We start from the raw sequence: 14,814 nt of genomic DNA, 5'->3' as shown, positions 1-14,814 counted from the left end.
TCTTTAGCCAACAGTACTGCAGTACATGAATTGCTTCAAGACAGTTTGCTGTAGATTGGCTGGTTCATGCCTGATGTTGCAACCCCATCACCCATGACGAATTACACATGTAACTGTTGCAAAATTGTATTCTGAATAAATAAAGGCTTGGAACTTTTTGTCTGTCTTTCTTCAACAAACAGGATCTTATATAAAAGTGTAGATGGATGAGTCTGCGTGCCTGCATGTGCGCACAAGGGTGTGCGTGCACACGCATAAACGAGCAATCCTAAGTGAGAGAGGGAGTGGGGACGGTACCATTCTGCTTCTCACATATCTCTGCACCAGGCTGGATAAGAAGCTGAAATAGGAAATAGTGACGTATTCCCCAGTTGCTTCAGAGCATCACAGCTTATTTCTTCAGCAAGAAGAGCTGGGGAAAGGTTTGGCACTTCTGTAGGCTGGAGGTTTGCAACATGCTGTGCCTGCTGTTTGAGAGGGAAGCTGATGGGAGTTGGCAGGACCCTTTCCTCCACCTTTTCAGGAAATCCTCGCCCATGCAAATATACAAGTTTTGTAATTGAAAATTTGTGTTACCTTGTGTATATATATATATAAATAAGAGGGGAACCAACCAATTCAGTCCTTGTATTCCTTAAATACCCTTTGATGGGTTCCAGCTCCCTGATCTTTAGGTTTCTGCAGGAAGGGTGTCTCAGTTCCTGTACAGTTCCTGGAGCCCCTATCAGCGCAGCCTGTGGAGCCTAGAGAGCGATTAATCTCATCCCAAAGTAGACACTGATATTTGATCAGATGAGTGGCACACTACACACCCACTGCCTGGGAACTCTTTTGTTGTTTAAAACAGGAGCCAAAAGTTCTAGCTCAAATATACATGGCAACCTTGTAGTCACAAGAAATCAGGAGAGCTGTATCCTACTTCTAGCTTGACACAAAGTCCAAGAAAATTGATGTGATAATTTACATTCCCATTGGTTTCCATGGGCCTTTCCTATTAAGCATAGGAAATAAAAGAAGTATGTGTACAAACAAGTATGTTTACACATGCAAGTATGCATTTATAGATAATAAGGTAGAATATATCCATGTGCTAATCCAATTAAAATGTGTACTTGGATTGCAAGTTCATTGGGATAAGGACAGGTTTTTTCCTCTATGTTTGTATATGGCAGCATAAAAAAGTCTGGATATGCCTAGGACTGGGGGTCCTTCTGACTACTGAAGTAAAAGTAAAATATTAGAATGTTTGAATAGTCTTAGGATCAAGTGCAATATGTCCTATCTTATGAGATCAGCAGCCTCCTATTCTTCAGACAAGGCATCTGCTCTGTTCTAATTGAATTCTTTGGAGTTTTTTTGTACAAAGGGAACAAATTTTATGTATGAACTTTAGCTGCAACTGACCTAATATTGCAAAACCCATTTCTCACAGAACCAAAGCAGGTTTTAACCCAGCTTTTGAAAGGAAAGCAAAATATAATAATCTACTTCAGCAACTGTACTCAGAAGATAATCTATTAAGGGTAAATGAAAACAATGGAATAATTTTCTTTTTATGGACTTACTCTAAAAAAAGGTCACATAAAAATCTCATAAACTGAGGTATTGTTTATCATTTTAGATGCTCTCAGTATGCTTTGGAATATCAGTCCAAGAGAAACCATCCAGTATATTTTCTGAAGGGTTTTTTAAAGCAATAGTATATTTAGTTATATCCAACACTATATTACATACTGTATTACTATACTTAAGAGCAAGCAATCATCTCCTTCACATTTATGAGAAAAAAGAAATAGCAGAAGATTTTTGAAAAGTTTAAATTTACTGGTTTAGCATTTACTGGATAAGCACGGTTTACTGGTTTATAAAACCAAACAAGGTGTGACAGTGTAAACAGCAATCCTCCCTGATCCACGCTGATCTTTTGTGGAGTTCTGTGGGCTTTATTGCTGTTGTTCATTTTGTGAATGTAGTTATTTATGCTCAGTCCTGACTAGTAGTGGAAATACTACCAGGAGCAAGGCTTTTGTCACGATAGTCACGGTCACGAAGCTCTGGCTGCAAGGTGCCTGTGCCGCCCTAATGAGCTGCCCACATTGATCCATCTCCGACGTTTGGACCCCATTTCAAATACACCAGAGCAAGAATTCTCCAAAGGTGTCCTGCGGGCTGCAGGCAGCCTGCAAAGCCCCTGCTTGGAGTCTCAAAGCATCTTCTCACCTGAAGCCAGCACTGGCCGACCCAGGTGGGCACCAGGCTGGAGCTGCCACGGGTATCTCCACAGCTGCACTGCGACCGCAGGAGCGGTCAGGGTGTGCAGGGCTGCGTAGGGCAGGGGAGCTGCGGCACAGCTCGGTTTTGTTACACACGCGCCACCCAACCTTTAGACAGCTTCATGTGAAAAAAGGTGTTGCAAGGGCAAACTCAGTGTCTTCGTAAAGTGAAAGTATGTGGTCCGCTCGTTTATAAACCAGTATGGTGTGTCTTGCAATAGGAAATGCTATCGTAAAGAGATTCTGTTCCAGATTGCCTGTACTTAGCACTTGCTGGAGGTTAATGCAATATATATTTACCAATCTATTAATTATGGTAGGTTAATTATAACAATTCCCCCTCCCTTTTGGGGTTTCTTTCACTTCATATTTCTACTCAAAATGAACAGCCTTCATGAAGGAGAGGTTGTGAATTAAGGTGGGAAGAATAGAGGTTGATTTATTTTTTTAAAAATAATTTAATTTTTATTTTAAATTAAAATGGGAAATTAGACAAAGAGGAACGCAGAGCATGCTCTCCTCCCCTCTCACAGCTGGACATGTTCCACAGTCTTTTTTTTTTTTGTTGATACAGTGTCACTTTTCCCACCTCCCATAGCAATGCACAATTCCCAGGCAGTAGTCAGCACATACAAGAGTTTCATAGATTCACACATGACTTCTTTCCAGCTTGTATTGTAATGCTGTCCCCTCTCATCTTTTAACAAAAGTTTTGTAGTTTTAGTATTTTTCTTAAGACCTCACATTCTGGAGTTTTTTTCTTCTGTCCCCGGTTTAAACTTTGTATTTATTTATCTTATGATTGTGCAGTAAAGCAAAAATGATGGAATGCATAAAGTATCTTCAGATGTGTTATTTTATTTTTCAAACTTCACAGTTTTTAAACAACCTGTGTGTGTTTTGGAGGCCTGACTTGTTTGTTATTTTTAGTGCTGAAGCTGAACTGAACTGCAAATGCCAAGAAATGTTGTAAGCACAACTCTAACTACTGTGTTGAATTTTATTTCATTCATCTTGTATGACCACAGAAAGGAATGCAGCCCTGGCTGGGTACTTTTCCTGTGAAAACCTGTTAATTTGTTCCATGCCATCACCATTTTTTGGGGTATCTACATCCAATGCCAACTTTCACTGGTCACTCCAGGTGAGATACAGAAGGACAGAACAGGAGACTAAACTTCCCCGTAATTTCTAGACCTCTCAGAAATTATATCCCTTAACAGCAGTGACTTTTCGAAGATTTGTGGTTTGCTGGTTATAATAATATACATTACTGCTTTGCAACTCAGTATTCCTCTGCAAAATATCCCAAACATCAGAAATAAAAGATAATAAAAATGATGCACATTACCAGGGCAATTTGAAAAACACTTAGATGGCCATTTTACACTGGGAACCTTCAGGAGTAGTGGTGTTTCACTCCCCAGAACTTGTGATCCCATGCCTGGCCCATGATGTGTTGGGTATAGCTGGCTTTCTGCTTCTACACCTGTGTTTGGAAATAACTGTGCCTGATGCTGAGTTTCACTATGATTCGGGCCATGGTACTGAACAATTAAGCACATTAATTTAAAATATTTAATTTCAAATTGTAATTATTTTATATTATTATTTATATTTATGAATAAGTTATAGTTATTAAAATATATGTACATTAATATTACATATAATAGTATATAGTATACACTATATATAAAATGCATATATTTATACATGTGTATAATTTGAAATTACTTCTGTGTTTATATAGGTGCATTTACACATAGACAAAATCAGAGTTCATTTTGTGGCCTCTTCTGTTCAGCTGGGTGAGGAACAACTTGTTCTCGTGTTGCATGACACAGGGATATTTCGTCAGCATGCTCCTTGTAGTTCCTCTCCTATAAACAAGGCTAGCAGAGTCACCAGTGAGAAAAGAGCAGGTTGTAAATGCCTCATTGCACAGATTTTCCTTTCACACTGAGGAGCTTCCGGGGCAGAGTGACTCAGGTGACTGATGGTGTTAATGCCAACAGGAAAAAAGATAAAAATTTGAATGGAAGGAATGCAGCAAACTGATAGAAAAAACTTCAGTCTCCATAGTCAACTAGCATCTTCCTGATCCAAATCTACTCACTTTTCCCTTCCCTTCCCTTCCCTTCCCTTCCCTTCCCTTCCCTTCCCTTCCCTTCCCAATTCTAGCTCGCATTTGCTCCCTTTGTGCTTCCTGCTGTCCCATGAATGGTGCTGTGGCTTTTGAATCACGAATTGAGGAGGAGCGCAGTGATCTGAGGAAGCAAATTATTGTTGTAGAAAAGACACTCTTGCACAGTTTCCCCCCTTCAAAACCCACAGCCTGGAAGGGATATATTTGCCCCTTCTACTCCCCAAATATTTGGGGAGTCACACAGAAACTGAAAACAGAGGGAAATTTTCAAATTTCATATTTGCCTCCAGACAGTTAAGGCTTTATGTTATAGCACAATCAGTATCCCCAACTCATTACATTCCATCAAAATTGAATGCTCTGTAGCAGAATTTCATTCAGATTTTGTAAGATTTGGCCTTTTGAAATCAGCATAAATTATAATGTTCCAGTCAATAGTTTGTCCAGCAGACAGCAAGTCACTTGATTTTGCTTTAGTATGTCTCAATCTGTTAAACAATAAGGCTTTTCTTTGCTGAATTAGGACTGGTGTACATGCAGTAAGCATAAGCTCACTCTAAGAGTTCTGCTTTGCTTTTCTGTTCTATATAGTGATAGGTTGTAAATAAACCATTGTATTGGTGCTACCAAACCATGTTTGGTAGCAGTATGTGAACCAGGCTGATAAAAGAAGAATTGACCCAAACTACTCAATCTCAGTCTAATAAGATCAAAATGTGTCAGGGAATTTTTGCTGATTTCTTTGGGGTTTTTTTTGTAGCTTATCATTTCACAGCTGTTTAGTTTTTCTTTCGAAGAACGTCTGAAAGCAGGACTGTGAAATGCTGCATGACAGGGAAGTCTGATGATATTTTTCTACCTGAGCATGATCCAGAAAGCTCACAAGAAAGTTTGTTTTCATCTTTCCTGGCCAATATAGCTAAGTACTATCTTCTTTATGTGGTATTCTGAATAGGATGTTGCTAGTCACTAACCACCATCAGAAAAGGGATTAAATATGAAGCCAAGATACTTTTCAGGTGGAGGGATAGGTTTGCTGCCATTAACCTTTTGTGTCTTGATTTCCCCAGTCTTGTTTTTCTTCAAGATACTGCAGACTAGATGCTGTAAGAGAACATACACTTTAAAGGAGAAACTGTCTTTGGCACAAAGCTCCTTCTTAAACCAACATTAGAATATCCGAGCTATTTCAGATTAAAATCAGGCTGAATCCTTTATTTTTATGAGTATTCTCCATGACTTACAAGTTTATATGTTTTACATACAGTACTATGGCAATCACAAAAAGCAACTTCTTAACATAAACCATAGGCATATGTTCTGCTTCTTACTCTTAGCTAATTCTAATCAGTTACATATTTTCTGAGGACTAAAGACTCTTTTGGTTGAATTTCATGAGCGAATTAGCCAAATATTTGCCAATATTGAGAAAAATTAAGTCTGAATCTGCTATCTATCTAGTCTCTACATGGATTTTTGAAAAGTTCTGTGGTGGAAATCTTGGATCTGCTGAAGGGAGTAAAAACCCAGTCATTGACCTCACTGGAACCAGAATTTCATTTTAGGTGTTCTATAGGTCCACTGAATGACTTTTCTTTCCAATTCCTAAATGAAAATCTAAAGACTTTAAAAAACTTTAAAACTACTTACTGTTCATCAAAAGTAACAACCATCTGCTCTCTCAGAATTTGGTTCTTTGTTGAGCAAAATGATTGGAATGAATCTTTTAGGTGTTGTTTCAGGAAAAGTGAAAAAAATAAAGAGGACAGTGATAACTTTTTTGCCTTGTTGTCTCTGTGTAGCTGACAGATCTCATTCTCTTTGAATACAATGGTATCCATACAGATGGGTGTGTGTTTCAGTTCTCAAGATGCCATTCTCTTTAGTACCAGTGGATATTGGGATGAGATACTTCATATTCAGCTTAAGTCTTGCTTTCATTTACAGCCATCTCATGCTCTTAATTATGCACATTTGGCAGAAGCTGAATCTCTGCAAACCAGGACCTCTGGTCTGGAGTTTCTGTGGTCTGTATCTGCGTAGTATTTGTGGGTTTTTTTAGGGAAGAATGGATGAAAGAATGGTCCTGTTTTTCCCTCTCATTTCTGAAGGGAAATTAAATAATAGCCATGGCTCTACATTATGGCCTTCCTTTCTGCCTTGTTTTAATTTTAGCCATCTTTTGCTGGTTCCTGTTACACTTAGTTCCTGAACTCTCAGCACAATAAATGTTATTGTTCATGGGGAGAATGAGTTGTATAAATGTCAAGTCATCAACAATCAGCTGGCCAATTGCCTGAAGCCTTTTTTGTTTTCTTCACGGGACATAACTGCAAGTACTTATTCATATGAATGAGTCTTACACACCTAAGTAGACTTATTGAGAGTAGTGGTGAATTGAATGAAAAAAAAAAAAGAGACGGGGGGGTGGTGTTTAACGATGTCTTTTAAACCTAGGACTGAAGTTCTAGTTGTCACAAATCTTTAGCTGATGGTATAAATTCACTTGCTTCTGGCAACATATACACCCCTATACCGTTTTTACTTTTTAAAAAGGCAGATAGAAGGAATCAAATTCAGCAGTAAAAAATTGTTATGCAAGTAATTTCAAAAGCAAGGAATGATGTGGTTAGTGCAAAGATAGAGGCTCTTGAAATGTTTAGTAAAAATATAAAATTGGATCTGTCTCGTGCTACTAGCATCTCACGGAGTGTTGATTTCTTTGGAAGAACATACCAGCGTAGAGAAATTGTTATCTTACTTGATACACCAAACCCCAAGTGCAAGACTATGGAAGACAGACATGACAAAGCTGACAGTGTTCATGCCATCTAAAGATGAGGAAAGAAGCTAAAAAGTAAAAACTACTAGTAAAAGAGTAATATAATGAAAGGGAGTATAATGCTCATTGAAGTAGCAGGAACAGTCATTAGTATTAATTTGTTCAATAATAATAAATAAAACCAATATTAATAAATATATTTACAATACTTTTCAAGCAAACATTCTAGGAGTGTCAAAATAAATCAAATTAAAAAGGGGTAAAACCATTTTGCAATTGCTTAAAGTTGAACTTCTAGGAAATAATTATTTATTTTTGTAATGCAACAAGATCACAGGAAGGGAATTATCAGCATGAAATGACTGGTATCTGGGGAAGTCTCATGTGCTGAATCTTGAATTTACTGTCATGAAGGATCATCTGCCCCTTCCATAGCTGTCATTACAAAGGATGCTTCCCCGTCTTGTTCGATATGGCATATTCCCTTTCTCTTCAGTAATATGAGTGCCGCTTGGCTTCTGGAGCTATTCAGCAACATCTGTGTTCCTCACCCAAGGTGGGATTCAGTTACCTAGACATAGGTGTCTGGTACTGTTTGGGACACCTTAGGTTAGTCTGCCCAGCCTGCAGCTGCTGGTTGAGAAAATGCAAGTCTTCTGTAAGGTCTGTGTCACATCTGTCATGTCAGGACATATTGTGCATCCTAAATATCATAAGGCACTTGCTTAGGTCTCTCACAGTGTATAGGTAGGTGTATAGGCTACCAGCGGAGTCCAAAGAGCCGCTCATCTCATCCTAGCCACCTCCACGTGGTACCACGGAATGCCTCACAAACCCTACTGCCATCTTCAGCTTTACTTCTCACCAGCTTATAACCCCTCACTTCAGTCCTACGTACTTGCCCACAGGCAGCCAGCACCCATCTGTCAGCCCACCAGTCCCCTATAGGGTCTACCTTTTCCAGCCTAGTGCAATCTGAGTGCAGCACGTTCTACAGAGAGAGAGATTTGTTTGGCTAGGTGTTGGGTGATTGATAGCTTGGTGACTGTCAATGACGGTCCATCCAGTTCACTATGGAAGGATGAAAGTCCCTTGTTGAAAAGCAGCTGATTGTTCTTTCTGTTTCAGCCCACCAAAATGTGTAAAGGGGACACCACAGCAGATGGACGAAAATTTACTCACGGGAAATTCGAAATGCCACGAGATTTGTTTCTCTCGGCTAATATCAGTCTAATAATTCTGCCTTTCTGATGTAAAGTCGGAATCCCTCATCTCCATTTTGTGAGTCATTTATATTAGGAACACTTTAAGAGGTCTGTGCAGTGACTGGAACTATGTGAACTTTGAGCAGAGGATTTGTTTCCCAAAAGTTAACTTGACATTTCCTCATGTTGTCATCTTGTTATTTAGTTTTGGTGTCTTATAAGAATATATATCTTCTTTTTCTTCTTCTAGTAGCTGGAACTGGTAGCCACTTCTCATTGAGGGGATTTTTTTTTTCTCCTTTACATCCTCTTTCAATGTGAATTTTAATAATATCTCATATGATATGAAAAAATTGTCTCGGTAATTTTAGTGTTTTGTAAAATATCCTTGCTTTTTTACATTTAAAAACCCCAAACAACCTATCAGGAAAACCATATTCAGTTTTTTTCCACAGTGGAAACTGCAAATTATTTATAACAGTAGTTTGATTATATTAAAAAGCACAATCCCAAGTCTGCAGTACATTACTGGCTCCATTCCTTGCCTAAAACAGGCGTGTTTATATTTTTCCTCAGTAAATATGTGATAATTAAATGCAAATAGACCATATTTTTCAAACGAATTCCCAACCCTGGAAACTTGGATGATGGTAATCTTGCCTAATAAATGCACAACTGCAAGTGAAATCAAAGTTTACTGAAGCAGAACATTCTTAGCAGTCAGTAGCAGCCATCGCTTAGTGAAAAAAACCCAGGATTAATATAGACACTGAAAAATGGATAGCCCTAAGGTATTTTATAATCATGGTATATACCTAAGTATTAATTGAAAACACTGTGCGCTCTTTATGGGATGTTCTCAGCTAATCCATTCCTGTAAATTATTAGGCTATATTGAAGTCACGCCTAAGGCTGTCATCAGTTCTCTTGCATGTTTCCCATTGTGTGTGTTATCCCCTGTTTCTAGGTCAGCTTTTCAGCCTTTTCCTTTCCCCTTGTGAAAGCAAGCAATCTCTCTCCCGTGTATTTCCTTTCTGAAGCAAGATACTCATGTTCCTTGGCTGGCAGCACCTGGGCTTCTCCTGCTCCCATACAATCTGAGGTCCTGAGTCTCCCTTGGGGGTAATGGAAGGGCTTTCATATCACTCTACTAGTTGCATCCCAATGAGTGGCTCTGTTTCCCCTTCCTTTTGGATGGACCGGGTCTCTTTGCCTTCTCTTTCCCAATCTATTGGGCTAAAGAAGGGGGGGAATATCAAATCCCAGAGAAGAGGGCATCAAAGAAGGGACTCTCTCTTGTCCAGCCTGCAATGAGAAACTGAAATTTCCTCTGCAACCCTCCTCATTCCCTTGTCCTTTTCTCATCCTTCCCAGCATGCTCCACTTCTACACAGCTGTTTTCTAACATCTGGAAATAAATTATCATATGCCCTTAAGAAGAGTCTTAAAGTTTGAGATCTTGTTGTCTCAGTGGCAGGATGCTGGCAATGAGCTGAGCATTGTCTTTGTATTACCTGGCTGGCTGCCCTTCCTGTCCCAAATAACTCAGTTTTCCTTGCTGGCATTCCTGTAGCTGCACCCCCAAGATCATATTCCTGAGATATTTGGAGAGAGGCCTAAGAATATCTCCCCTTCTTTCCTTATGACTTCCTCACATGAAAGTATTTTTCCCCTTTATCTAATTCTCCTTAACAGCTAAAGAAAGAGTCTGCATTTTGTTCACTCTTCCTGACTTTATGAATGGGGGAGAATATTATATGGCCCATAGGAAGCATGCATTTAAGGTCTGATGACTATTCCTGCTGTAGCTCTATCCCTTTCATGCATCACTGTTTTCTTGCCTGAACTTGGAGAAAGAGAGCAGTTGCAGGGGAGGAAAAGGCAGGTTCCTGGAAGAAGGAGTAGCTGACAGGATGTTGCTTTTGTTGGACAAGATCCATCCTGTTGACAACAGGGAGGACCCAACAAGGCCGAGAGTTAGCTACCAACCAAGCAGCATGCTGCCAATCAGCATTCGGAGGCCAAACCTTCCATCTTTCTGCCAAGAAAAGGCATTTAAATAGGGTCTGAAATATGATTTCAATTTCACTCCAGTTTAATGCAGACAGCAGAAAAACACTGTGACTCACAATACATTCTTGCCCCTACAGTAAATAAAATTTCCTCTGAGAAGTCTGCAATTTTGAATCAGTAGAGAGGCTTGGTGAACACTGGGTCCTGGGATGTACACAACACACCAGCTGGGTTTTCATTCTAGGAAAGGCCAAGAAAAGAACCTGTTGGAAGTTTGTGAGAAAGGCCACAATTGACATTAATGTTCTGTTTCCTTCACAAATGCAGAAATAACTATTTTTAAAAAATATCAAAGGGCAATAGCTGATCCTATTCCCACAACTATAAATCATAAAACAACCGAGCTATGCCCCAAAGCAGCCACCTCCTTACCTCCATATCTTGTAGCTCTCTCCATGATGTGTGGTGAGGGGAGGGAAGTAAGGGGGATGTATTGCCACAGACAAGACTGTAAAAGAAAAGTTACTGTGTAAACTACAAATTTACTCCATAGCATTGATACACTAAACAGTGACGGGTAGGGGAGAGTTGGTTTTCTTTTCCTTTCTCTGTCCTCCCTTGCTTGTGGTCCTAATGCCTGATCACCTTCTCCATCACATAGCCAAGGCCAGATGACCCCCAAAAATTTGGCGAGTGTATTGGCCAGTGATATCGTTTGTTCTTTATCTGTCTCTGAAGGTGACTAGGAGATATGAATAACAGCTTAATTTTGGATTTTGGATGCAAGACTGAGGTTTTCACTTTATATAATGCTTTCTGAAATGTCCTGAAAAGAACTGAAGAGTTAGGCTGAAGTCCAGGAAAGGAAATGAATGGCAGAAATGATACATAATCTCCCCTGACATCCTGTTAACGCAGCCTCGTGCTTAGCCCATGAGCTCTGCCTTGCAGAGCTGGCAGGGTGAACAAGCTCCTGCCTACAAATGTGTTTTTGCAGCCCTGTCCTGGTTTGCTGTGCACCAAACACTTTGTTTTGTGCCAGGCTCTCTGGGCTTGCTGCTCCTACACCGGGTGGGAAAGCCACGTGCAGTGTCCCATGTCCCATCCTCCAGTGCTGACTTTTTCTGCACTGGAGCGTGGTGGCCCAGACTGGAATGTTTTTGGGTCATATAGGCTCATGTCTCTTCTCAGGTATTTAGACCCTGGCTCAGAGTCCTCTAAATGCAAAATAAAGGTTTTAACCGACATCAGGAAGTTTTGATCAAGCCCTTCAGAAGAGCTGGGGTGAAGAACAGGAAGTACAATTTAATGTTTTGGGGTTTTTCCAAATTATTATTAATTTTCGAATATATGTATTGACTTCTTTGATGTTTTAATCATTCTGGAAGCACAGCAACCTGATGGATCCCTATTAACATACATTTAAATACAAAAGGGGCAGTTTATTTTTCAGCAGTTTGAGCACCTGCAATTCACATTAGCTTCAGCTGGAATTTTGTGTGCTCAGCAAATTAAACGTTCAGTAAACAATGTTATAACAGCATTGACTTTAAGACGAAATCATAAATGCATGAAAACAGGACGAAGCCTATAGCTATTTGTAGCTATGTTCAATCTGCTATGCCTCTGGGCCCTGGAATAAAAGTTTGGAAAAGATGTCAGCGGCTGTGAATTAGCTGAGCTCTGCAATTATAGCACCTGAGAAGGTGAGAGCTGGTACTTTGCTTATATTAGGTACCCAACCCAAAATTGTCACATAAAAGGAGGATTTGGTTTTTTATTACAATACTAAAATCAAATTCATCTTAGAGCTGCATTAGTCTGATTTGCTGAGTCCTGCAGGCCACCACCTTCCTTGTTCGATATGCTGAGATTACTAATCCCATTTCTGATGGGATGAATTGAGAGGGTGTGATTTTATGCAACCTCATTTTGCTTCTGCAATGTGCCATTCCCCAGAGATTCCTATCTGTGGTGTGTATCATCTAATATCCACGCATTTCTGGAAAAATCAGGGTGCAAAAACCAGCAGATATGCTTAGTAAACAAACTCAGCCTAAGTATTTGTGCACGGTGAGGAACTTGATCTACTGGAGGCCAAGTTGGCCTGTTAACAGAGGCTCAAAGTACCACTCAGGCCCTGTTTTCAGGTCAGTTCCAAAGTGTATTAACCTACCTTGAAATGCTTGGGAGCTGTGGGAGATGCCCACTGAATATGCTAACAAAAGGAAACTGAAGAGCTTAAATGCAGTCAGAAAAGAAACGAAGCCAATTTTCTATCTGCTTGGGTAAGATATTACTGACTTCACAAGATTATACATACCAGAAATGAGATTTTGACTCCTGCTCTTGGAAATTCTCCCAATAGGAAAAGGCTACATCCTTCCTTGGATTTAAAAAGTGTTGTGAGAAAATCCCATCATTGTGCCTGCCTTCCCCACCTCGTGCAGAGAGTACCAGGGAGTCATCAGATACACTTCAGTGCACTGACCCAGGTCTCTGACCTTTTGGAGGATTATGGAAGTGTATGATAAGAGGTAATGACCATTTTGGAGCACACTTTCTTGGGTTCCTACACAGACACACCAGTGTCTTTCTCCTTTCCTATGATACTTCACATAGCAGTGGACTATGGGGCAAAGAGGAGCTGAAGATGCCAAAAATTGCCCCATTATCTACTTCAGAGGAGTAAGAAAGCTAGAGGATGGAGAGCATATATGACATCTGTGTTAAAAAAATTAAAAATGTACACAGTATATAGGAATAAGGTTCAAAACTGACACCCTGTAAGTTTGCAGAAATTAACAACACAAAAGTTACTTAGAAATGGGGACATGAGCAGGTCAAACATTGACTGGGTTGGCACAGAATGTCTTGGCTAAAGTGGTCAGGCTCCAGGTGAAGCCCTTCCCTCTCAGCTGGGACTCAGTATGCATTTATGCCCTTCACTGCATGAAGGGCAGTTCCTCCTACATTTGGAGCAGTTTGTTTATCCAGTGCCGGGAGCACTCGCTATCACATCTCTTTCAAAGAGAATTTTTCTGACTCATGAAAATTTGGGAAGTGCTCAAATGACAATCTACTATTTATTATGAGTGTGTCCCTCAGACCCCCCTGCCGCAGGGCCTGTGGTGGGAGCCCATTTCTCTTTTGCAATCTCTTTTCTAATACTTCTTTCAGTAAACAACAGCTGACCCTCATAAGTGTGTCGAACTCACCGGCCCCAGGCCTCTCATCTCTAAGAGTAAGCTGTGCTGTTGCACAGATAGATGCATGTGCTTTAGCATGTTTTAGCGTTGTTTTTAGGAGGGAGTTGGGTGTACAGATAGTTTGGGATGGAGGGGAACCACATGAGACTCTGGAATCAGGCACGTTTTGAGCTTCTGCAGCTTGTGGTTCTGCTGTTGTTTCCCTCAAATGAAACAGTCTTGCTGGGATTTTGGACGAACCAGGAGTAAGGGTCAAATGGACAGGCAGAGAGGTTGTAGTTTTATTACAGAAAACAAAGGAGGGGGGAAATCTGTAAAGTGGTATCTGCTTGTGATTCACCTCTACTATATAAGAAAGAGTATTTCTAAGACCCTAGGCTCTTTAGCCTGATTTTCTGCTCTAGAGAATTTGATGTGATTATTTACTTGGGACAGGGAAGAGGGGATGTGGCAGAGTCTGACTGATCTTACACCAAAGAAAGGAAGACAATGACCACACATGCTGCTGGATAAATAAGACACCAGCATGCCATTAGATATCTAACTGGCTTCAGAACTACAAAGATGTGTTTATTATTTACAAGTTTTGCTATTTGCACAATGCTTGCCCAAGGCATTTGTGGCCAGGTTTGAATCATTTTTTCTTTCTTCCTCCCACCGAGCAGTGGTTTATTTTCTTATAACTCATTTCCATACCTCATGCGAGATGGATGTCATTGTTTGCTTATTTCCTTTTTATTTGAGATTTGGATGGTGATCATACAGAGCAGATCCTATCACCCAAATTGAGGACATTCAGATCTGGCAGAGCCTTGACAGTTCCTCATTGACTTCAAAGGAAAGTCACTGGTATATTGGTCAGCACTGGTGGGCCTGCCACTGGGTGGAGGTCTCAACCAAAAGTAACTTTCTTCTGTGGTCTCAACCACTGGTGCTAAAAATTCAAATGTCATCAGTATCATTCATGGTAAATGAGAAGGTATAAATGAGGCACAAGATGAAGATAGGCTCTATATACATATCTATTTTTAATATATAGCTCTAATGTTACTAATGTATTTTTAAATGTACTCCTAGGTAAACCTTTTTACTTTACTTTGTAGGCAAGAACTAAGATCCTCTTTCCCTCTGCTTTTAGTTTCTGTTTGTCTTCTGTGCACTGAACTCTCTTGTATTATTTGGTGCT

This window comes from Grus americana, chromosome 3 (assembly GCF_028858705.1).
Source record: "Grus americana isolate bGruAme1 chromosome 3, bGruAme1.mat, whole genome shotgun sequence".
Taxonomy (NCBI): Eukaryota; Metazoa; Chordata; class Aves; order Gruiformes; family Gruidae; genus Grus; species Grus americana.
The sequence above is the reverse complement of the archived record's forward strand: the minus strand, read 5'-3'. Positions refer to the sequence as shown.